Below are 26,166 nucleotides of genomic sequence, written 5' to 3' on the forward strand. Positions count from 1 at the left end.
AACTGAATATTCGTTTTGATTTAATTTTATATACATGTATTGAACAATTGTTGAAAAATCTTTTACAGAAAAAAAGGAAAATTTGGTATGATTGCCTATGATACAACTATTCAACGAACACCAAAGGACAAGGATGTAAATAACTACTATATGTCACATTAAGGCCTTCAACAATGAACAAACCCATACAATAATGTAAGCTTTATAAAAGGTCCCAGCATGACAAAATGTGAAACAATTCTAAAGAAAAATTTCGTTTTTGACTATGACCGCGTGAATTAAACAAATACAGACTGAGGTAGTTGGCCGTGTCATTTAAACAAATACAGTGGAATTTTAATTGTCCTCTTTTTTCACAAAATTTGTGTCAATTTTTATCTTCTTAAACATCTATAAACTATATTCTCAAAATTATGATTATCTCTTTTGGTAAAAATTCGCGAATGACGAGTTCTAATGTAGCCAAAAATTATTTTACTACTCTGTGCGTACCCAATTTTCTTAAATGCAGTTTAGCAATAGCAAAAATCGGACTACCCACATTCATAAATATTGTTGTCCTTTTTTCCACAGGCGCTTGTGTACATGATACATTTAAGGATATTAAAATTGTCATTTTGTGCTTCAAATATCAAATTTCCAATGTACAACAGTTTTAGTATGGATAGTAAAATAAGGGGATGCATCAGAGTTGGTAAATTTGCTTGAAACTATTATGTGAAACATGCGCAGTAGTGAAATGTGTGGTATAAACATAGAAAATTGAACTTTTTTAAGAAAAAAGGGACAAATTCAATATCCGTTTCATGTACCCAGGCGCCTGTGCTTTTTTCTACAAAACGTTATTTGTTATGCCCCTTCACATACACGGATTTTTCTAACAAGTCCTTCCGGATCGCCAACTCATAGTCAATCGCAAGCATCCGTAAATAACTCGTTGGTATACGTAGATAACTCGTCATAACTTGCAACAACTCGCAGCCACTCTTCGTGATCCGTAAAAGGAGAGGCAATTCTTTTTACATGTCAAATATCTTTTTACTATTATTCACGGATTGATTTTTCCGTAAATATATTGTAACAATCCGTATGTATCGTAAACCGCTCACAACTGTACACGTAACCATCCGTAAACTGCTGCTTGTAAGAATCCGTTAATTACTCATAACAATGTTTTTTACGATTTGCTACGCTACGGTTAGTTTACGATTTTTGTACGTAAATCTTAAGGGTTATTACGAGTGCTCACGTGTTGTTTATGATTAAAATTTTCATTCGGGTCGTGTTACGGTGCTTTGCGGATTTTTACGAGTTATTACGAGTTCGTTACGTGTAAATTCGAGTATTTTATTAATAGATACGTATACTTTACGATTTGGGAAAAAGGTATAAAAGGTGCAAAATAGTAAGGACTCGTAAATACTCGTTACTATTCGTAACAACACGTAAACAGGTCGCAACTAACACGTAAATGCTTTGATGAATAGTAACTTCCGTAATTTACTCGTTACAATCCGTTAAAAGCTCGTAAAATGCCGAAATGTTGCTCTTAGTTATCTGTGACAGCTTGTAACAAATCGTGAAATTTTATTGTAAATACATCGTAATAACTCGTAATAATCCGTAATAAACCATAAATAGCTCGCAACAACTCTTAAATCGGTCGTAAAATTGGCTAAATCGTAAGGTTCCGTGAATGTGAACGATCCGTAAGGATTCGTAAGAAAAATCTGTGTATATGAAAGGGGCATAATAGCTATAATAAGTCATATAGTATTTGAATATTATTATAACTTCACATATTTAGTGCGTCCGAAACTCTTTTTTGAATTTACCTTCATCAGGAACGCTCGAATCCAAATAAAGAAGACATATGTGTATAAAAACTTAAATATGTAACGAGATATGACCAAAAAACTTAACAAAAATTGTCAAATTCATCTAAGGTCGGAGAAGTTATCATTTACAAAACAATACCCGGGTTCTATAGAAAAAAATTTTCTTCAAAAAGTTTTACATATATTTAATAGTTTAACATTCTATCATATACTATAGTATATGTTTTGTTTCTTTATCTGCAAGTTATGAATGGTACTGTTTTTATAAAAATATTCGGAGAATGTTCATAATGTTCAAATATTTTCACCTGAGTACATACACAAAAGAGTGACGCAGTTCCCGGAAATGTAATACTTTTTCAATTACATTCAATTTGATGTATCCACCACTATCGTCTACGTGCAATCATATGGATAATCTTTTCAACCAGATTGTTTAATATGTAGTTGAAAGATTTCACTGTAAAACAGCATATCTTTCCGAGTTAAAAGGGATAACCAATTTATTCAAATCTTTTCGGATAAGGAACTCGAACAGCAGTTGGACTATTTTATAATATGGCGTTTCTAACTGAATAATCCAGTCGTTATAGCTCGCTAACGTATTCCCCGTCGGTAAACACGACACCAGACACCAGACATGATTGTTTGTTTATGTTAAAGTCAGATACCGATAATTATTATTGATAAAGTACATGATTATGCGTTTTAATATCCAATGTTCTTTATAAATTATTAAATGCATTTATGCTTTATAAAATATTAACAACACAGAGAGTGCATTTCTCTTTATTCCTAACAGAATGCTAGCAGAACTACGTTCGATTATTAGTACGTTTTGCCACAATTTATATTATATAGTGGGATGTCAAGTGTACAGAATAAACTGCCTCCAAATTCGACTGCGACCGCTGTCTTAGTACTTTTTTCTGTCTTCGGAATTACTTTTAAACAATAAGGAGGGTGTAGAATTACTGCACTAATGAGACAATAATCACCCAAATACCTAAAGGACAAGGGTATGTGTACAATTGCCAGTCACCCTACGGCCTTCAACATTGAGCAAAAACCCATAACGTTTAGTAAGGTATAAAGGTCCCGGAATGACAAAATTTAAAATAATTTAAAAGAGAAAACGGAAATTCATATCGGAAATGAGTGTCTGGTGGATATTTTTCAACAAATGCATCACATATATTCTAAACTTAAACTTAAATACATGATTGTTTTATTATAAAAATTAGAAGATGTGGTATGATTGCCAATGAGACAACTCTCCACAAGAGACCAAAATGACACAGAAATTAACAACAATAGGTCACCGTACAGCCTTCAACAATGAGTAAAACCCATACCACATAGTCAGCTATAAAAGTCCCCGAAATGACAAATATAAAACAATTCAAACGAGAAAACTAACGGCCTGATTTATGTACAAAATAATGAACGAAAAACAAATGTGTAACACAGCAACAAACGACAACCACTAAATTACAGGCTCCTGACTTCGGACAGGCACATACAGAATGTGGCGGGGTTAAACTAGTTTGAAGTTTAAAAATCAGGTGAATTTCCGGGCTCGGTAAACAACATCTCCGTAAAAATTAGGATGTGCTATCCCGTTAAAAATAAGTTTTCTACAAGTACAACCAAACTTCCAAACCAAATCTTTATATCTATGGAAGAATTAAGTAAAGGTTTTAAGTGATTTATGGTAACGAAATCCCTGACTTAATAATTTACCAGTAATACATAGATTACGTTCATTGAAATCCAAAACGTCACAACAGACACGGGCATAGCGAACGAATTGTGATATATTAACACCGTAGGATGGTGCTAAAGGAACATCATCGTCTAAAAAAGGAAAATTAACAATAGAGAACAAAAAATCATTATTAGTTGTTATTGGCTTTAAACTAGCTGTCAGTAACTTTCAGATCTGTACTTTGTGTCTTTTTAGATATATTACGAATCCATAATGTATTTTGAACAACAAATATTTCATTTGGTTATTTTTGATCGAAAACCGTGGCTGCTAATTCACTTAAAGGTTTGGTTCCGAAAGTTACCGATCGTTTCTGTGATGTTATAATCAACAAAGAATCATGGATATTGAGGTTAGCACGTGTATAACAAGTGAGGTGATACAGAGATGTTTATTTGTTGTTGTTATTTTTATTTTTTTCATGAGTTCTAATTTGGTAATTAAACATTCTAAGTTTTTGAGATATTGGATGTACTAAAAATTTGTTTCAGAATCGGTTGATTGATTAATTGTTGGTGTTTAACGCCTCTTTTAGCACTTTTGGATATTTCGTGGCGGTCAGTTTTTATTGGTGGAGGAAGCCGCAGAGAACCACCGACCTTCGGCAGTAAAACTGAACAATCGTGTTCAATTAAGATTGGAGTCGAACGCACCTGCTATGATCGGGGTTCGAACTCACAATATCAGCGTTGGCAGGCCAGTGTCACAGTACATGAACTACTTAGATCACTCGACCGTCCGAGGCCTTCAGTTGTTTTAGAATCGGTTAATGCATATATCTTCCTTCCATGTTTGTTAACCTTTTCTTCCATCACTGTTTTTCATTTCGCATTTGCGTAGTGCGATTGCCGTTTTTCTACCAAGAGGTGTCATGTTTAGGTATTGCATACGAATAAGCTGTAGTCGAATTAGAATAGGGGAAGACAATAATTCAATAACAGAACATTTCCTGAAGATTTGTATGAAATAAAGGATTTTCTTTTTTAAAAAAAGTCTATGTACATCTATTTTACAATAAAAATTAGCCATTAAGTTATATAACACATATTCTTATCTTTTTGTTAGTTTTGAAGGATCGTATGATTTTAACATTAAACCAAATACAATCACTTTATTTAGACTTCCAAAGATGATCTAGTCAGTCCGTATTTAATAACCTAAGAAAATAAAGATTTCCATCGTTCAATGTTCATCAATAAGAGTGGAAACATTCAAGCAAACGCAACTATGACAAATAAAAATAGAAGCTCAGAACGAGACATGTCAAACTGATCAGAAAACGGTACGCACAGACATATATTTGAACAAGTTATAAATGTTGTTTTTTTTCATTAAAACATGTTTCTTGTATCTGTTGCATCATTATATACATGAATATAATTGTTATGTTACAACACAATTTTAATGTTCATTATAAAATTTAGAAGATGTGGTATGATTGCCAATGATTAGGCAATTTTTCCTGAAATTTCATTCCATCTCGTGATCAAGGATATTACAACACCTAATACAAGACCAACATGAATTTACATTTCCTACCTTATTTAATTTGCTATTTTAATAGTCTACCGATTTAGTTTAGTCAATCTTATTTGCGTTGCTAGTTGTCGGTAAATATACAATCTCTCTCCCTAGATTTTGAGTGAATTTACATTTGCCTTGGCCCAAACTAGTTTTGATAAATAAACATGGATAACCAGCAGAACGTGGACTGCTTGCTTCTGCTAACTCGAGAATGGCACCAAAATAACAACTATCCTCTGTCTTATCTTAATTGGACTTTTGTCCAAAATAAAATTAAATTTTCTACCTGTATCGTTGTTCACAAAACTAACGAACAAGTCTCATAAACACAAAACAATACTGCAATGATTTGTGCATATATATCTTCCGTGATAACAAACCATATACAAAGATTAATTTCCGCTTGGATATTAATTAAGCTATAGTAATTGTTATTAGATGTTTGTGGTATTCATGTCAAAAGGACAAATGGCAAAGTAATCAATTGCTATTGAAAGCTTCATAGGATATTAGTCTTTTAATGGATATTTGTCTGTGAGAGCAGGAAGAACTGAAGAGAACAGAGGAAACAACAAATATGAAAAATTATTGACGACCTCTTCAGTAACAAAGACATGCCATGAGCTACTCGGTAATAATTATTTCATTTGTTGACAATTAGCTTGTTTTGAAATGATAAAATTACCATAATTTGGATTGAAGGCAGAGCTTGGACAGTTTCTGGTATAGAAATTCAGTCTCAACTGGTCCAGACGCGGCCCGGGGGATACAGCTTGATATATGTCCATCGTTAAACTCTATGGGTTTTTTGCTTAGAGTTAACAACAATGTAAAGGTTAACATTGAAGGCCAAGTTCAATTTGCGTTTATCGGTTTCGACTGTTTCCTTTCTTATTCAGTCATACTTACAATTATGTTTTTATTTCTTCTGATTTTCAATTGTTTGCCCAATAAAAGCGACGAGAAAAAAACAAAGAAAAAACAAACTCATAAGTCGAAAACGTACTTACACTGGCATGGCAAAAAACAAAAAACCACCAAAAGACAAACAACAGTATACAAAACACAACAAAGAAAATCAAAGACTGAGCAACACGAACCCCAGCAAAAAAACCGGGGGTGATATCAGGTGCTCTGGAAGGGTAAGCAGATAAAATAAAGTGTACATTTTGACAGTTAATCCAGAGATGTTATACTAGTAGCACACGCACATGTAACTTTTTTATGTTTATAGTCGAAGTATAGGATTGTTTTCATCGTGTTGAGTATAATATACATGTACTCGCGCACTGCAGCACTGCAACACAAATTTGACAAAATAGTAAAAAAGTACAATTTTGAAACAAATGAAAAACATTTTTTTTAACTGAAATGAACGACACATATTATTATTATCATTATCTGGGGGATATCATTAATTACCATCGTAACAACTAGGTAAATTATTGTTCCCCTTTATATGTAGCTCAGTATTTTAACGACACGAAAATGCTTCCCTGTGAAGGATGTAACTGGTTATAAGATATATTTACGCCTGGCTCAATGCTCAACAATACACCTACCGATGCGAAGCAGAGATTAAACCATGACACAGGCTAAATATAATTTCTTTATGCCCATCAAATTTTATTTAGCACTAATCTCATCCCTGCAATACCGACATAGTGTTATGGGATTTTCCCATTAAATCATACCGCACATCTCCTTTTTTTCGCACTTGTTTAGTTGTTTGTTTTGTGGGAATCAAATTAAAGTGTATCTAAATCTATGATTTTTTGGTGATTTTGCAATATCAAATAATGGCTCTTATATACCATGCATCTGCCTTTATAATCTGAAGATTTTTTCATTGAATACTGCATTTCAAATTTTATACGCCATAATTAGTGCACAAACGGGAAAAATATTGTCGTATCATCATGTACATGTAGCAGTTCCGACCACAATTCCTTTCCCAAGTAGGTCTAATTGCATTAAATATCTCAATAAAAAACTAAAAGAAAATTGGTAATGGCATACAATGATTAATTCGGTATAGTCAGTAGACAAGCCAACCTAGATGTACTATAAATATTCTCATCATCGAACAAAAATATGAACAAAGCAAAGAGATATAAGGATTACTGGTGTAACAAGAAAACGATAAAAGCTTTATATACTCGTAATTGTATTTTTGTTGCTGAGATTAGCTAAGACGTGACATGTGTGTAATACTCCTACTTGATAGGCTGGCTTAGCCATATCATGTCTACGATAAAACACTGCTTGTTACTGTTCAATTATTCTTTTGTCGCTGCATATATTTTTTTTTCTTATACTTATTTTTCTGATAATATTTGCTGTTTTCTTAATTTCTTTTCCTTAATTATAGTAAAAAAAATATGATAGGCAAAAAGGAAAATAATATTAAAAATCTTGATTTAAGAGAATTAACTCCTGCAAGTAGTTATTTGATAATTTCTGTCATGTTGACTTATTTGTTAGTAGATCGTGTCCTCCTGGTCATTCTTGCTGATTACTGCAGCTTCTCTATTTAATTATAGTTTTTTTTAGATAATTACAAATAATGTAAAATTTGGATAAAAATAGTCATTTAAGGCAATACATTTTACTCCTATAAAGAGTTGAATTATGTTGACTGATTTGTCACTTTGATCTAATCTTGCTATTTCTATTAGTTGCTACATTTTCTCTATATCGGCTCTAGTTTCCAAGAATAAGAAAACACGCACATAATTGGTCAAACTTTTACTTCAAGGCACGGCAACAACGCAGGGCAACAATCCATATGGTGTCGATTCATAATTTCTGTCATGTTTCCTTATTTGTTGGTGTTGGTTTGCTGATAATGTTTACTGTTTATAGTTTTTAAGATAATTTTCAAAAACATATATTCTTTATTTAAGCATGACGGTCGTCTTGGGAGATTGGCAGAAAGAAAAAAATATAAAGTTTATATAAGATTCCTTAAGATCGTTCAGATAGATTTTTGTTTGAATATGTCCAGTGGTTTCAGAGAAGAAGAAGTTTTAAAACGATAACACTGGCGATAGACGATGAAGCCAAGTTATAGTAATAGCTCACACGGAATACTGGACCAGGAGAGCCACTAGTATTGAAATATATAAATGGGGTTTTCACGTTTTTCACGTTTATTTATGCTAGACAAAAGACAAAATGTTGCTCCGCCCCAACCTACTCAAAAGTATTATCCGCCACCGCTAATTTAAACAAAAATAAAAAAAAAGGAACAAACATTGTTGAAAAAATAAATAATAAAGTAAAAAAATATTGGAAACTTAGCAAACATAACTTTTAACAAAATAAACAAACAATCATGTAAAATATACTGAAACACGAGAGAATGATCAAAAAATTAGATTGTTCGTGCAATAAGTGATATCGTAGCAAGAAAAATGGTAACCTTACTTGTCAATTAGTTATCATTTACAGAACGAAATTGATATCAATTTCAAATATATAATATTTCACTATAATTGTTAAACCAACAGACCTTTGATTATCAATAAATCTTCTTAGCTTTTTGTATTGTTTATGACTGCATATATAGATTATAGTTTTACATTTGGTTAATTTTACTTTATTAAATTGAGTATACAGATGGAATGGATTAAGTTAAGTATTTTATATTTACAATTATCGATTATGTTAGTTTTTATGAGCTTGAAACAAAGTTTTATTCAGAGTAGTGCTGAAGCAGTAAGGAAATGGTACATCACTTATTCCGATCTTAATGTATAAATATAAATATAGCATTAAGCTCGTATACTCTAGGGTATTAAAAATAGAATATGCGAATTTATAGTCATTGAACTTTGGAAATTATACGCAACTTTGAAAAGAATTAAATCCGATTTTATGTCAATCTCAGGTTTTAATCAACTTAAGAACAGAAGAACGTGACTTATTCAACTTGACGTGATTTCTTTCTGCAATTATTTTGGTGAAAATAGAATTAGCTAACAATAATGGTTAATTTTGTTCGCCCATCTCTCCTTTGCCGCGCCCAGTTTATTCCGGTCATACTTGTATAATTCCAACTTAAAATTTGTTATTTTGTGTTCCCAAAAAGGAATGAAAAAAGATGGAGGAATACCTCAATCTGTGACAGCAATTCAACGACCTTAATAACCACATCTAGTGATTAACATGCATTCTTTCACACAAGAAAGGTGTATATAAGATATGTTAAGTTCTAAATCCCCCCTTCCAAACCCCTTTTTAAAGTTGCGAATAACTTAAACAGAAACTATTGTAGGTCTGTCATCATCGATAAGAAATGAAAACAACACTTTATAAATTTCATGCGTCCGAGGTGCTTTTCTGGATTTAATTGCTAATCAACAAAAACACCAGACAGCCAACGACGCGGTTCCTGACTTTGGCGGCGATTTACTCGTCACAGTTCTTGTTTTGTATCACAACACCCTACACTTGAAATTTAGGTAAGTGGACTAACTAAAGGTAGATAAAAGAACATAAATGTGTTTTTAAATGTAGTATTGATTCTTCATTTTCTATGTTCTTGTTGAGTTACCGTCTAATTTGTGTATACCCCATATTATCTATTCCTGTTTTTATTTACTCTAATAGATCTTCACTGTACTGAGAGACCACACGTGTATAATTTTATCAGGCATGCGGTCAAGTATCTAGAAAACAAACTTTACAAGTTCACAATAAAAATTATCAGTCGAAAGGGATATACGATAAAATGATCAAAACTTAACAACCGGCAGAAAACTAAAGACTAAACAATACCAATTACATTTAGAGCCTAAAAGTACTGAACAGCTCCTGAATGGAAAGTATTTCCTGTTCCACTGATTCTTGATCTAAGAACTGATGTCATTGTAAGAACTGTTGCACACATCGCTGCAGGAAAATCGAAATTTTGCGTTTTTACCCAACTATTGATATATTTGGGATGGTATTCAAAATTCTTTCTTTTTTTGTTCCATCCTGGCATCAGTCCCCCCCCCCTTTTTTTTTTAACACATTACACACTTTATAATGCATTACCTGGTATACGATAACTTTATGTTGCCAATAAAAAATAATGCTTGGGGCCACTTTTTTTAACATCTTTTAAAATAAAAGCAATTTGATTTTCTTCCAATATTGATATTTACTAGTTTTTAAAAAAGATATAAAACCCCAAATGATTCTGTGTTTTTTAATAAAATGTCGCAGACATTTTCGTGCCAAATGGTCAAAAAGGAATCAATTGTTATTTACAATAATATAAGTGGTTAAAATACCTGTTTATTATGTCATACGTGCTAAAATGATCGTGTGCTGCTTGTTATTAAGTTGAAAACAGGAAGAAGACTAATGGCGTTGAGTAAAATGTTATTTCTTGTTCAATTTAATGTAAATTTCGTCTTCATTTAATGTCGTTCGGTTCTTGTAAGAAAATTTTCATTTACGTTAACAAGAAAATACAATACAAACAAAATAAGACAGTGGACACTTAAAAGACTTAAAGTTTTGGGAAATACGAATTATTATACCATTGGAAACCGGAAGTGGAACCAACCTTCTTCGGAAGGATATGCATATCCTACTTCGCATGCGCCATTTTAATCAATATAATAGAATAGTGACATAATGGTATTTTGTCATGGATACGTTGGATATTTAAAAAAAATCATTTTAACAAAGAAGCAGTGTTTCCAATTTGATGTTGACATCCTTAATCATGGATTATAATATCTAACATTACCCTTTCTTTGTTAATTTAATTACTAACTTACTTATTTATTTAGATTTTCGTCGGCCCATTTCATTTTGTTTATTCATCCCATCCCACACACACAATAAACCTCTTTTACACTTATCCGTTCCTCAATAAAAAAAAAAAGACATATAATTTTCACCCCCTATCCCATCCAACAATCTACCTATTTACTAATAAAAGTCTCGAATTTGAGTTGGTTGAAACTTTTCTCCTCATCTTATTTCTTTTTTTTCCCCTTATTTGATCTTCATTAAACATGAATAAAATTGTATTTGATGTTTGTAATAAGAATTATCTGCAGAGTTATACAAGACCTTGCATTATGATTTGACATTTAAATATTCGATTACATAAAAAAAAGCATATTTGAAATTTTAATACTTTATTATAGATATGGTTCCAATTAAAGATGTGTTTTATCATGAACATACCTGAATTTCTCTATTATTCCCATTATCTTTAAGGATAGGCTTTCTATTTTTATGTAACTGCGTTGGTGTGTAAGCATTAATAGTAATTTAAATCACAGTTTTGCCGGATAATTTATATAATAAAAGGTTTGGTTTTTTTTTGTATATAAATATAACGATTTCTCTCAGTTCAACAACCGACTCGGTGAGCCTGTGGTAGCGTGCTTTTGGTGCGGTAGGTCGTGGGTTTGAACTCCGGTCGTGACAAACCAAAGACTACAAAATTGATATTTGCTGCTTCTCCGCTAAACAAATGGCATTTAGGAGTAAGCGCAACGACTGGTCGGCTCGGAGTCAGAATAATGTGTCCGAGTAGGGTTAACTGTCTTTTTTCGTACTGTTTTCTTGTTAAATATCCGGTTCAGCGTGCACGTGTCGGTCAACTGCAAATCTGGTTTATATTCATATCACATTATCATGTTTTCTCGAATATGCATTTAATTTGCTACTGGACGCACATGCACTTGTCTCTGAAATTTTGTTTATCTATATACCTTATTATTGCATAACAATATAATATTTCCCACAGAAAGTAACCCAAAGTTAGCGTGCAATAAATAGAGAATATCATATGGCTTTTTCAATATCACATCCGTATCAACCCGAGACACCAATATAATCCCAAGAGCTCTGCTCGAGGGATTATATTGGTTGAGGGTTGATATGGTATGTGATATTGAAAAAAGCCATATCATAAACACTTTATTATATACATATACCACACGTAGATGTTTTTTTCATGTGACATGACGTCATACAGATAAGAAGGTTTGAAATGACGTCATACAGATTATAGGTTTGACATGACGTCATACAGATTAGGGGTTTGCAACAATGACTGCAATCAATGACGTCATACAGACGACTAAAGGTGTGATAAAGCCTTTGCAACCGTGCTGATATCGATATCAGCACGGGTGGCTGATACAGCACGCTTGCCAATGATTGTATTACACATACAGTTTATTTGTATTTACTACTAAGTATACATAATAAATTCTAATATTGCACTAATGCAATAAATCTTCAAAATTTATGACGTCATCAACGACAAAATCTTAGTTTAAACCAATTTTTACTTTCAAATATTATATTGCTATACAATAAAAGGGTTATTGTATGACTATTGGGGAATATTGTTCCTCGTAGAACATATATTGCACTCGCAAGCTCGTGCAATATAAACTTCTACTCGGGACAATATTCCCCAAATTCATGCAATAACCCTATAATATAACAGTTGTATATTAATGTATATAGATTAGAAACAAATGCCTGTGAATGGACGTTAAACAGCAATCCATCAATCAAAGTTCAGCAGATTTGACTTAAATGTATCATTTAAAAAAAACTTGTTCTCGCGAAGACAAAGCCCGTGTGTGTTGAATCGGCGTTTAAACCATATACTAGTAAACCAATCAATCAATCAATCAATCAGTAGAGTTAACAGATACCCGATCAAGGAAATGTCAAACAGTTAATATGAAAGAATTTGAAATGACATATTGACTAATCTGTTGCATGGGTAGTAGCTAAAGGCGGAAGTCCAAAATCCCGACAGATAAATATGTCTATATTTACTAGAAAAAAGGGACGATATATTGACCCTGATATTGTGGTACGTTGTTATTTCGTTGCCAATTACACCACAACCAATGCTGTATGCTGAATAATAATTTCCATTAGATATTTCTTTATGCCGGAGAAAAAATACAAGTAATGTCAATTACGTGGATAACTTATTTGTATAATTTAAAAAAACTAAAAATAACCTTATTTGATATTACCAAAAATGGATCATTTACTTAAATACTGGTCAATTTTTTTAAAATTTTTTTTTTGTCTGTACAAAGTTTTTTTTAGTAAATTGATTTTGTTATGAATTAGGCCGTTAGTTTTCTCGTTGTAATTGTTTCAAATTCTTCATGTCGGGTACTTTTATAGCCGACTATACGGTATGGGTGTTTCTCATTGTTAAAGGCCTATGATTGCCACGTTATTTGAACTCTAGCGGATAGTTGTTTCATTGGCAATCATACCACATCTCCTTATTTTTAAATTGAAGTAAATTGATAACAATAAAGTGCAATATTTTATTGAATTTAAAAAAAAATAACTGTTATCAATAATTGTCTGCTAACTTATTCAAATGTCCCACATGTAATGTATTTCCATTTTAAGGTAAACGAATGTTAACAAACAAATAACAAAACAACAAAAATAGCAACAACAAAAATCCAGAAATAAATAAAGTTTGCAAAAAGTTTAGAAATTAGATAAAAAATATGTTGCATACCTGCACGCATGTGACATTATATATATGCCAATGCACCTTGTGTAAGAATTATAAAACTCACTTATAAAAATACAGAATTTGTAAGCCGTAAGTCCATATTAAACATGACACCCCATCTCTCAAACAGATAACCAGCATCCCTGTCCGTTAGACCTGTTAAACGCCGTGCAAACACATGTTGACATTTTCTATTTTATTTCTCCTTAGGAACATTTACAACATTTTCCCAATACACAAACGAAGTTATTGGAACCATTTAACAAAACGACTCAGTCACATGGTTGCTTGATTCAATAGAGAAATATTATTATTGATGCTAATTTCAATGTAGATTTCAGCTGCCAATCATCTAAGCTAATCTTTTTCTCGCTGTTGATGCCTAATCCCTTATTCAGTAAAATATTAATACTCACCAATTTTCATGACTCTATAGGGGAATTTATTAGTTATTTTCCATCAGAGGGTTGAATTTCATCACCGTTTTCTCGTGTTGTCTATTGTGTATATTGAGATAAAAGATGTATGGATGCAATAATATGCATGTATATATATTCAATATTAACACTATCAAAATGCATTATTGATGAAGTTACATTGTTATTTGGAATATTAATAATATATGAAAGTCGTTATTACATCTCATTTGGGTGTACAAAAATCGAAGACAAAAAATGCAAAGCTTTATTTTAGACTCGTTTAGTACAATTTAAAACGTTTTTGATTGGGATTATATCAAATTAGATATGAATCTATAATTACGTAATTATTAAATTTCAATGGACACCTTTTTTTTTTTATGTAATATCGATTTATCTGAGAGTCTGTAGAACTTTTGGAAGAAAAAAATACCAGAAACGAATGCATTTTATAAAAGAGCGCAAAAAAAACCACTCATTAGAAACCATGGTAACATTGAAAGTCTGAAAAATTGTTGTATATTTTTCGTGCCCATAACACGCGTTTCTGACAAAAGTTTGGAGAGCCAAAAATATAAAATGGAGGCCAGATAAACTAAAAGGGTTTTGAACAAAACAACCAAATCTAAGTTAACTTTGATTTAGTGGTTTCAAACCGTTAGCTTTAGAACAGTTTCATACATGACATAATAAACCAAGAATCATTCATTTTCGACATCAAAATTTGGGGTAATTTTTAAAACCAGTACTTTTAAAATTTGTTTGCATTGAAATGTTTTTGTTATATATATTCCTTAGCAAAACATGGCCATGGATTTCTATATCCACATGAAATGATGATTTAAACATTTTTTCCAATAATCGCTATTCTATCAAATTAAACATAGATCAAGTTTCTTACCTTTGGGAGCCACTAAACTCTTAGTTCTAGAACTCACAGCAATATTTCACAAAACATGTCAATTTTGTTGATCTGTTTTAAGGTCCTCTGTCAATCTCTTCTCTCGGAGGTGAGAAAATCCGAACAAGTTTGACAACAGTTGGTTTCGTAAATTATGCATAAAGTTTACAGGCACCATATTTTCTTTCCCAATTTATTTGTTTGAATAGCCAAACTTGCTAATGGTATGTCTCTATAGACTTAGAAATAATCAAATTAACTAATCAATGTCCAATTTATAACAATGTTATTTGAAAGAAGCACGTGCCCATTGTCTTCTGGTTTTTGGTAATGGTCGTCTGCTTGTGTTCCGTAATGGTCGATTAGATTTTAATTGGAGTAGGTAAACAGCATTTATTTCTCAAAAGTGTTGATCTTTTATAGATGGACATTAATATTGATTATTTTAAATGGAAACTGTAAATGAAAGGCTTTCAAATAGTTTTCTTCTGTCAATATTTAATGATCACTACATCATTGTCGATCATTGCATTATCTGTCCTGTCAATCCCGACCACCTAACCAATCAAGGATTATTTTATGATATGATAAGTGAAATATGGTTTCTTATAAATATCAAACTCGCATCTTTAATACCTTTTTTTGGGAAAGACACTACTGATTTACCTTGAAACACATCACATCTATAATAGGTACCTAAGATATTTGGTTTCAAACACACTATGGAATTAGTGCTTTATTTAATGCAAATATCCACTAATTATAGGGTACACAGCGAACAATAATAAAAAGCGGATAGAAAATCATTGAAAACACTATATGATGTAAATGTGAAATTCGAATAGGCGTCACCATATTCATTTTATTGCATCACAATTTTCATTCTATCAGAGCGTTTAAATTTCATTGTCTTTTGACATTATTGGGTACTTCTAAAGGTTAACCTGGATCTCGATATCTTAATTTTTTATATGCGAGTTTACTTTGGAATGCACACAACTTATGATGTCGCCTTTAAGGAAATATTTAGTTCAAATTATAATTCATCAAAAAAAAAATCATGTATGTTGTGTCCAGTTACAATATATTGTCTATATACCTACCTACCTGTATTGAATAATTGTCAATTTAGCATGCAAAAATTGCAGAATGATTCTAGGTTTATATAAATTGATTCATTTAAAAGAATTTGGTTCGTGAATTAAGCTTATTATTTTAAATCAATTCTCATCTTCTAAAATATACTTCATAACACTAAAACTGATCTCTGACGAGTTTCAGCTGTAATGCATACAACTTTTTTCATTTTTCCCGCAACTAAACTTTGACCTTTCTAAGAGAATGTGAAGATTAGTACCGTAGGTTTATGCTAAAAGTTGTTGTAATTGTATCTGAGACAAATTAGTATAATACCGAAAGCCTGAAAGAACTTGGAAATTCAAGGACGAATTATGACAAATGAAAGTAAGATAGAAAGACATAAGAACAGATATATGGTGACAGATACATGCAAGTTTCTGCTGCCACGATATAAATCTTAAGCTTCTATACAGTTTTGAACAACGAGGAAAGGAGATCTGTTTTACGTTATCGGTATGAGCTAAATAAAAATTACTAATAAAAATATGAGTGGTTTTGCACACATTGTTCATTTGTAATAAATGTTATCCGTATTAAAGTAATTTATATGACTTTGGCAAATACCATATATAACTGGAAAACTTGTAATACAAATCAGACATTGTAAATTATACAGCATCAATAAAACCATACATACGATTTAGTAGGGAAGATTGCAAACGTTAGTTTTAATACTGATCCCAATTGTCTTTAAACTAGAATTTTCTAATATTACATTTGAAAATATCGAACATCAAGCAATAATAATTGAAAAGGTAAAGCTTTATGGATGAACAATTTATCTGAAATAATGTTCGTGTTTTTAATATATCTCCCAGTGGACGATTTGGATCAACCTTTGTATCATATTAATCGGTATTTGAATTGTATTTTACATGAAAAATGAGCTATTAATTCATAGAAATAGAAATTCAAGCATAGTAACATTCAATTAACGGAAAATAAACAAAAATAGATGTTGATATAATTAATGTACAAAAAATGACAACTTTAGATTAATTATCAATTATGTCAGATAAGATCGTTACAATTATTAGTCCTTGGCTACCGCAATGTATTATCAGAGAACCTACATATACACTAAACATAGCAATACAAAGCAAGTGGGTCGAGCAGGATGTCATATTCATGTGCTGGATATGATGTTTAGACTTGTCAGTGCATTACACATGAATGATAAAAATTGGATTGTGAAATAAAAGGGATTAAGCAGTGGAAATTCATTAAAGCTTAAGTAATTCAAAACATGCCTTTTCAATAAGCTTTGCATAAACACGAATAAAGTGTGTTCTACCCTAGAAGCTACTTCCATATGCCAAAAAAAAAAAAAAAAAAATAAGAAATTAGAAACACAGTCGGTCCTTTCAAATAAATATCAATCATAACTGATCAGCAATTTGAAAAAAAAGTTATTTTTTTCCTTTTTTCACAGAAATACTGAAACAATAGATCATAAGAAGTGAAGAAAAACCGTGAAAAGGAGAAAAAACAAGAAAAGAGAGAGGGGGGAAACAGTCGACGAAAGCCAACAAATGATTAAAACGAATCCATATTATATCGATTGTACTGATAGATTATCGCGTGTATGCGTGAAACGGTCAAATAAGAGGAGCTGTGATAGATGTGCTTTCTATCTTTTTGGAAAATCTAGAAACTGTTTTCAATTTATCGACCATTACATCTAATTATTTCCAAATTACCTGAAATGACACAAATTAACTAATGTGATTTAATAAACTGTCTATAATTATATCACCAAAATAAACATAATAACACCTTTGTTCCCGGTAAATTAATTGTTTTTGTGCAATTATTGCTAACTTCCGTCACGACACCTTATTAATAAAGAAGAAATATGAGAATTTTATTGGATGTTTAACGATCGGTGTCGTGTTTTTGTTGTCCATCAAGCCATTTTTATAATCATATTGCTGGCGATAACGCGAGCCAAATGACACGTTCCTTCAGTATAGTAATTGCCAGAGGCATGTACGGAGGAATTTTCGATACTTATATATCTGTAATAATTTGTCATTGAATATCTTACGCTTGATGATAATGTTGTATGATTTTGAAATTTATATCTTATTGTTATTTTAATGTTGTTCTTTGTTAGTTTCTGGTTGTTATGATTATAGTTTTTGAGACTCGGGAGGATCAAGACCATGACAAATAATATAGGCACCTGTCTATTGTGAGAGACTTGTTTGTCTTTAGATGTGTTTTGGTTGTTTGTATTGTTAGATTGCTGTCTAATTTACTTGTATCTATAATCTCCTTTAATTCATATGAATACATGAACGGATGTTTAATGTCATAGTTTTGTTTTGTTGTGTTTGTCATAAAGGATCTATATTCAGTTGCATGGGAAGGCGTTAATCGATGTACAGTTGTATATCTACTTTAAATACGTAATTATAATGATTTTGTCACCTTTTCCAATTTTGATATTCGATATAATTCATTGGTTCGAAATTTTATATATTCAAAATTGATGTACACTATGCTAAGAATCATTATAAAATATTTCTGTTGTAATCTGCCTTCGCGATTTTACTATTTTAATCTAGAGAGTAGACAACAATATGTACAAAACAGAGTTTGATATGTAAGAACTAAACCTGGTGCATCTGTATCCTAGATACAATATTTACCAATGATAATACAATCGTCAATGTTATCAATAGCAAAATGCACAGGTTATTCAATATCAGGCTAAAATGCCTACAGCGGACGGGAAATGTTTGTCTCAAATAGCAACATTGCTCTCAGGTATCAATACATATAACAGCAATACATTCCAGAATTATTACTTATATAATTCGTTGACATATATGTGACATAGAAAAATATGTTATTACAAAAAGTCAAGGCTTGATACGTGTAATACTTCTTACGATTTTTTTCGACTCCGCTAGGTTATATTATATGAAATAGATTATAATGGTATGGCGGGTCCCCGAATTTTTGTTATGGTGGTAATATTTTTTTTATTATCATTATTACTAATATTGAAATAATAACTTTTGTTGTGGTTAAAAATGATAGCGTAAATACGGAAAAGGGATGAGACACAACTTAATCAAGTTTATGAAGTCTTCCCTCTGTTAAAACGTTCTTATCGAGCAAACTAAAAATCCGTAAAAATGGCGTCATTTACACGGTTCATTCTGGCTATTCCTACATTTTGAATTTTATAGGTAAAATAGTAAAATTTTATGTTGGAGTTCCCAGAATTTTTATGTAAACAATGGGATTATGTAGGATTATGTTGTAACAACACTAAACTAATGAAACAAGGTAATTATTGTGGAAAATAAAGAAAAAGAATAGTTTCTATTACAATATTTTTATTTAACAGTTTCATAGGTGAAATTTATTTAGGTGAAAATATTAATATATACAAGTAAATAATATCATTTGAAATATAAATATATTAAAATTGTAGTTCTTATTCATCGAAACAAAGCACCGAAAAGTACACTAAATTGACATTAAAACAGACACTAACACAGTAAAACATTGCATTAAATTGAACACACAAGAGAAAACAAAGTCTTAATCAATGTGCAGTAGATGAGAAGCAGCATCCCTATACTGGACTCGCGTAAGTTCACCATTCTGTAACCTTGTTTTCAGTGTTCGAATATAAAAATAAGAAGATGTGGTATGATTGCAAATGAGACAACTCTCCACAAGAGACCAAATGACACAGAAATTAACAACTATAGGTCGACGTACGGCATTCAATAACGAGCAAAGCCCACACCGCATAGTCAGCTATAGAAGGCCCCGAAATGAAAAATGTAAAACAATTCAAACGAGAAAACTAGCGACCTAATTTATGTACAAACTAATGAATAAAAAACAAATATGTTACACAGCAACAAACGACAACCACTGAATTACAGGCTCCTGACTTGGGACAGGCACATACAGAATGTGGCGGGGTTAAACTCGTTTGAAGGCGCCAGCCCTACCCTAACCTGGGACAGTGGTGTAACAGTACAACATAAGAACAAACTATAAAAATCAGTTGAAAAAGGTTTAACTCATCAGATGGATACAAATAGAAATACATCTAACAAAAACAGAGTGGACGTGGACGGGTACTTATATATCCCCACAACAAAATGACACTAAGTACAGATCTGAAAGTACTCGCAGTTACTGGTAGCTAGTTCAAAGCCAATAACAACTAATAAAAAAAAAATCATGCATCTAAGACTAAAATATCAATCAGTACACATCCAACATCCAATGGATTTAAAGTAAAGACGTCATAAAGTCTGTCATCTATTTCTCTGTATTTTCTCTTTCTTGGAACACGTTTCCCACCGGCTCTGTATTGGATAAGTGTGAGAGCACTTTTTCTTTTAAATATTTTTATTTTCCAGACTACTAAATGCTTTTACTACCTTTTCTTTTAAATAATTTTATTTTCAAGAAATTCCATATTAGAAACACTTAATTATAACCCTTGATACATGTTTTCAAACAAACAAAAAGACAACCATTTTTTACATAAATTTCATATAAATAATTATATTCATTTAATTTCTACAGGTAAAGTTACCTGTGACCTAATTAGACACTAATGACTAAAACAACATATTTTGCAATAACAACATCTATTGTTCTTCCCATAATCTCCCATGTAGGAATAGCCAGAATAGTAAAATATAAAATGTAGGAATAGCCAGAAGACACCGTTTACACAGGCAAAATTTGCTCACGTGAATTTCACATGAATCTCACATGAAATTCACCTGAAAATTACACGTGAGATTCACCTCAAACGAGCTTATACATGAAACTAACGTGAACATTTTCATGTGAATTTCACTTGCGTGCTTGTCTTTTCAGTGATCACGTGATCACTAATGGTATTGTTTCCTTCCTTTTCTTGGGAGCAACTTATGTACACTACAGTGACTTAATTGATAAGTGTCGGTTTCAGAATTATTATATTCAGAGTAATTTATGAAAATAAAATGAGATGCTTTTTAGGTTTGTATTAATTTTAGTATGAAATCCATTATTTTATGTTGTTTTTGTTTTACTGATTTACAGATGATGTCACCGCAGCCATTGTGATATAGAAAGAAGGTAAAACATATAGAAGGGACCAGAGTTGCAAAAGGAAATTATCAAGTGAAATGTGATTAAAACCAAATTTTCAGAAGGTAAAACATATAGAAGGGACCAGAGTTGCAAAAGGAAATTATCAAGTGAAATGTGATTAAAACCAAATTTTCAGCTACTCATGTATAAAGTATATTTGCTTATCTATACAAATATTTATTAATTTGCCTAAACCTATACGAAAACATTAAATGTGTCTACCTATACCAATTAATTATATTTGCTTACCTATACCAATTAATTATATTTGCCTACCTACATCAATTAATTATTTTTGCCTACCTACACCAATTAATTATTTTTGCCTACCTACACCAATTAATTATATTTGCCTACCTACACCAATTAATTATATTTGCCTACCTACACCAATTAATTATATTTGCCTACCTATACCAATTAATTATATTTTCCTACCTATACCAATTAATTATATTTGCCTACCTATACCAATTAATTATATTTGCCTACCTATACCAATTAATTATATTTTCCTACCTATACCAATTAATTATATTTTCCTACCTATACCAATTTATTATATTTGCCTACCTATACCAATTAAAATTAATTATATTTGTATTTTCCTACCTATACCAATAAATCATTTTTGCATATCTTTAACAATAAATTATACGTTATAGAAAAACAAAGGATAATGGGTATCCATCCATGACACATAATCAGTAAATGCACAGAAAAAACACTCAAAAAGCAAAGGAACAGCGCTTTTATTGCTGTTCTTAATCTCAAAGTCGCAGTGAGGCCTTCAACATGGAGCAAAATAACCCTCACCTCACTGCAAGTTTAAGACGACTCTAGCACCGGTTTGAGAGGAATTCTTTGCAAAATAATTCGGATAGACTTTGTAAGATGTTACACCACCAAATGTGACTACCTATTACAAAATGAGTCTAACATGAACAAAACTTGGCTTCGTAACAGAAATAGATATAAACGTTATTCGTTAGTTTTCTATATTTTGTACTGTTGTTTGTCTTTTTGTCGTTTTCAGCTTGTTAACAACTTGTGAGTTTAATTATCACTTTGATATCTTTCGCTTCACCTCTACGTCATGTAGGGCTCTTATGGAGAGTTGTCTCGTTGGCAAACTTAGCACTTTTTATGTAATGAAAATACACATAAAACACATGGAAAATATGTTTTACATGCGTTTTCAAAACATATCTTTTACGGACGTAATGTGTTACATCTGTTTCTGAAGAGACATTTTCATCCGTTATTATACATCTGTTGGCTAAAAGATGCGTATTCCATGGGCAAAACGTATGTTTTACAGACATTTTTTTAAACCAGTATGGAACGTACAGTTCGATAGCTCTAGTTTATTTTATGTGTAAATAGAAGTTTGTATAGTTTTGCCCCAGTTTTAGTTCGTTTTGTAAAAAACTATGTGTAATCTTATCGTTTTATTGGTTGTTTGACTTTTTTTATTTTCCTTTGTAAAACCTTCAGCGGACTTCAGGATTCTTCCTCTTCTTGCTTATTGTATTCCGCCTGTTGAGTCATAAATAATTAATTACCACTTGATTGTCTAAATATTGTGTATAAAGAGATTTTCAATAACCGTGAAAAGAATGATAATTTCTTCAAAAGCTTGAAGTGTCCTCGTTCCATTTTCTGAATGATTTCTAAGAATTATTATCGAAAATTTGTCAATTACTGGATTAAAGCTGACATTTAAGAAAGAAAATGTTGTTTACTCATGAAAATAGGAAGACAACCCACATAACGAGCGTCAAATTACCAATAGAAGACAACAAAGCTTGCCAGCCACTGCATACGACAACTCAATAAAGTATTCATTTACAAGTGTCAAATTTTGATGATTTCGCCTTATTTGTTTCCATCTTTAGGAAAGTAGAAATTCAAATTTGTATTGAAACTATTTATATTTTATTCATTTTCTTATTGAATTTTACAAATATGGCGACTGTCATACCATCGACATTGTTTAACAGCGCTTGAATCTGCATAATAAAAGAAGTAGTCTAAGAACAGATACTCTGTGGTACATTACTTAACACGGAATAAATTAAACGCATCACAACATGTTATTTTGTATAATGTTTGAATTCCTTATTACTAATAATGATTGTCTAAGCACGTTCATCCAATCATTACAAATTTCTAAAAATTAAAATTCCGAGTGCAAAATCACGGAGGCGCTTTAAATAATGATAAATTTTGTAGAAGAGAGTCAATCTAAGAAAAGGACGCAGCAAAATGCTAAATCTTAATCATATCACTTTTAGCCATACAAATCATCGATTTTCATTTATTAAAGATAGTTAACGTTAAAATAAAAGAAAACAGTTTTGACTTTTAAACGTATTTAGATTGAATGATAACTAAGTGCAAGAACAAAAGTAAGCAATTCCCCTCTCTCTCTCTCTCTGTCTCTCTCTGTCTCACAACACTTAACACCCTATGGCTGCCATGACTCCTTGTGTATCATTTTTACTAACAAAAACCTGATAAAAGGAGGCGAAGGTTGGTCGCTAGTGACATATGATATCACGAGAGTCTTCAACGATATTTTCTTGTTTATTATCAAATATTTGGCATGTCACATAATATTCATTTGATTATTTATGTGAAAGTCCCAAGTGAGTAGCCTAGAAATAAGACTGTATATTACATCCAATGTAAAGAACATTCAGACTAAATAAAGTGTCTATGCCTTAGCATGGAACTTGTAGACTGTACAATTTAGTCCCAAGTAAAAAGTAAAATAAAAAAAAATACCGAACTCCAAAAAATTAAAAAAACGGAAAGTCCTTTATCAAATGGCAAAATCAAATGCTCAAACACATCACACGAATGGAAAACAACTGTCATACCTGACTTGGTACAGACATTTTCTTTTTGTAGAAAATGGAGGATTAAACCTGGTTTTATAGCTAGCTAACCCTAGCTATTACTTGTATGGCAGTCGTATAGACTTCCATTATATTGACAACAGTGTGTGAGCAAAACAAGCAGACATTATAGGTAAAAATGTCAAAAATTGGGGTACAGCAGTCATCATTATGTTATAATCTCAATCACTATAATAACAAATAACTATTTCAACAAAGAAAAACAAAATGAACTTAGGTTAAAGCAATAGTTTTCATTGTCTTTGTTTATTTCTCGTTCGTACTGTTACTGTTAAAGTAGTTTATCTTTAGAACTTGATTTTGATTCACATTTGTTTACAGAAGTGATTATTCACGACGATAAAACAGTTTTTCATTTTTTTAAATAATTTTCAGACTAAGTATGTAATCACACACGTCAAAATAGAAAGATGTATACATGTAGTTCTTACGGTTTAATGCCGTCTGTTAGATATGTATATATACTCCACTGACGGAATAAAAATATGTTCACTTTGCCCTCGTCTAAACTCGGCCTATTCCGTTCTTCCGTCTAGGGATAGAAGGATAGTAGCGGATTCACACGAGGATTGCCGATTGAGTCACTTTGGTCTTCTTCAAACTGGCAGTAAAACTCTCGCCAAAGTGGGGCGTCCATTTTGCTGTGCGGTCAGAATATGGACGTTATACTCGACGCCTCGTTTTAAGAGAGTTCTTTGCACGTTAAGAACCTTTGAAACAACTCTTTGAGGGGTCCGCACGTGGCATGTGGAAAAGATAATACCTGTCCCTATCCAATATATCCTCATTTTCCCGTGGCGGTCAAAACTTTCCCGGCCATCATCCCGGACAGCCTTTACTGATGAACCTACCTTTGTATATATAATTATTTTTTTTCTCGTCCTGAACATGCATGAATTAATTTCCACTGGACGTTAAGCAATCGATCAATCAATTAGTCAAGACATATTGTATAGACACCGGCATATCAAAGTGAACATTGTGACTATATTGTGAATTCATTGGCTTTGCTCGGATATTGATGGTTGTTGCTGTATCTTTGACAAATTGAGTGTAACTGTTTTACTTGTTCATGTTTACATTTATTTCACATTTCTAGCTCCGGTAATATGCCTTTCCCTAAAAATATTTTGATCATCCCCTGAGATGGGCTCAATGTTTTGTTATATAGTTGGGTCAATATCCCTTATGCGCCTCTTATTGAGGAACATAAACATAGTACGGAAACTAAAAATCTTTTTTTTTAATCATTTGTATTGACTTGAAGAGAAGAGCTATTAAATGTATGCAGAGAAATAAATTTTCAAAGAATTTATTGTGTGAAAAAAAGGATTTTTTTACCTCGAGAAGCCGCATCACAAAGGGTTTTTCGGGGTATGCTAAATTACGAAAAATAAATCACACATCGTACCCCGAAAATTTAACCACATATGTGAAAATGTCTCAGCTTCGCCGGAAACAAGCCATCATACATATCCAAGTTTACGATATGGGCAGGGGAATTAAGTCTGAAATAAATTGCGCATCTTGACCCAGTTATGAGAATAGTAGTCGTAAGGGAACAAATTCGGTATTCGTCGTGAAAGCTAATCAGTTATGTACATCATTGTTTACTCTGACATGTATTTTCAAAAAACTTAGGAGTAGTTGTCTATGCTGCATATTAAAGAGTCCGTCTTACTAGACATATAGTAAAACAAGGACTATGTTTATGTCAGGTATAATAGTAACGTATGTAATTAGTCGTTAGATATAATGAATCAACAAAAAGGCCGATAGTCGAAATTATAAAAATAATAAATATGATATTTATACAGCGTATTATATAATAACAACAATAAGCGCTTCACATTAAAAAAAAACAGCTGGTAGATACAAAAAATAACATTTGTCATAAACTTATAACTGCTGCGAAATATATTTTCAAACCTTATGAGACTTTATCATTTAATAGTCATATTTCAAAATGTCGGCAAAAAACATTTGGTATTTCCTCTTCAGTAA

At 31.7% G+C, this 26,166-nt stretch overlaps 1 protein-coding gene across 2 annotated transcripts in view; it reads right to left on the reverse strand.

The window, feature by feature from the left end:
- LOC127711194 (uncharacterized) overlaps positions 1 to 15,247 on the reverse strand; it is a 30,065-nt gene extending 14,818 nt beyond the window's left edge. The window contains exon 1 of one of the 2 annotated variants that reach the window (XM_052217165.1): positions 14,975 to 15,247. The gene's annotated coding sequence lies outside the window, so the exon portion shown is untranslated. Of the gene's footprint in view, positions 1 to 13,718; positions 13,936 to 14,974 lie in introns of those variants that run through there. The other variant, XM_052217164.1, reaches the window with a different exon arrangement.
- Between the last annotated feature and the right edge of the window lie 10,919 nt (positions 15,248 to 26,166).

This window comes from Mytilus californianus, unplaced genomic scaffold (genome assembly GCF_021869535.1).
Source record: "Mytilus californianus isolate M0D057914Y unplaced genomic scaffold, xbMytCali1.0.p SCAF_8, whole genome shotgun sequence".
In the NCBI taxonomy this organism is placed as follows: Eukaryota; Metazoa; Mollusca; class Bivalvia; order Mytilida; family Mytilidae; genus Mytilus; species Mytilus californianus.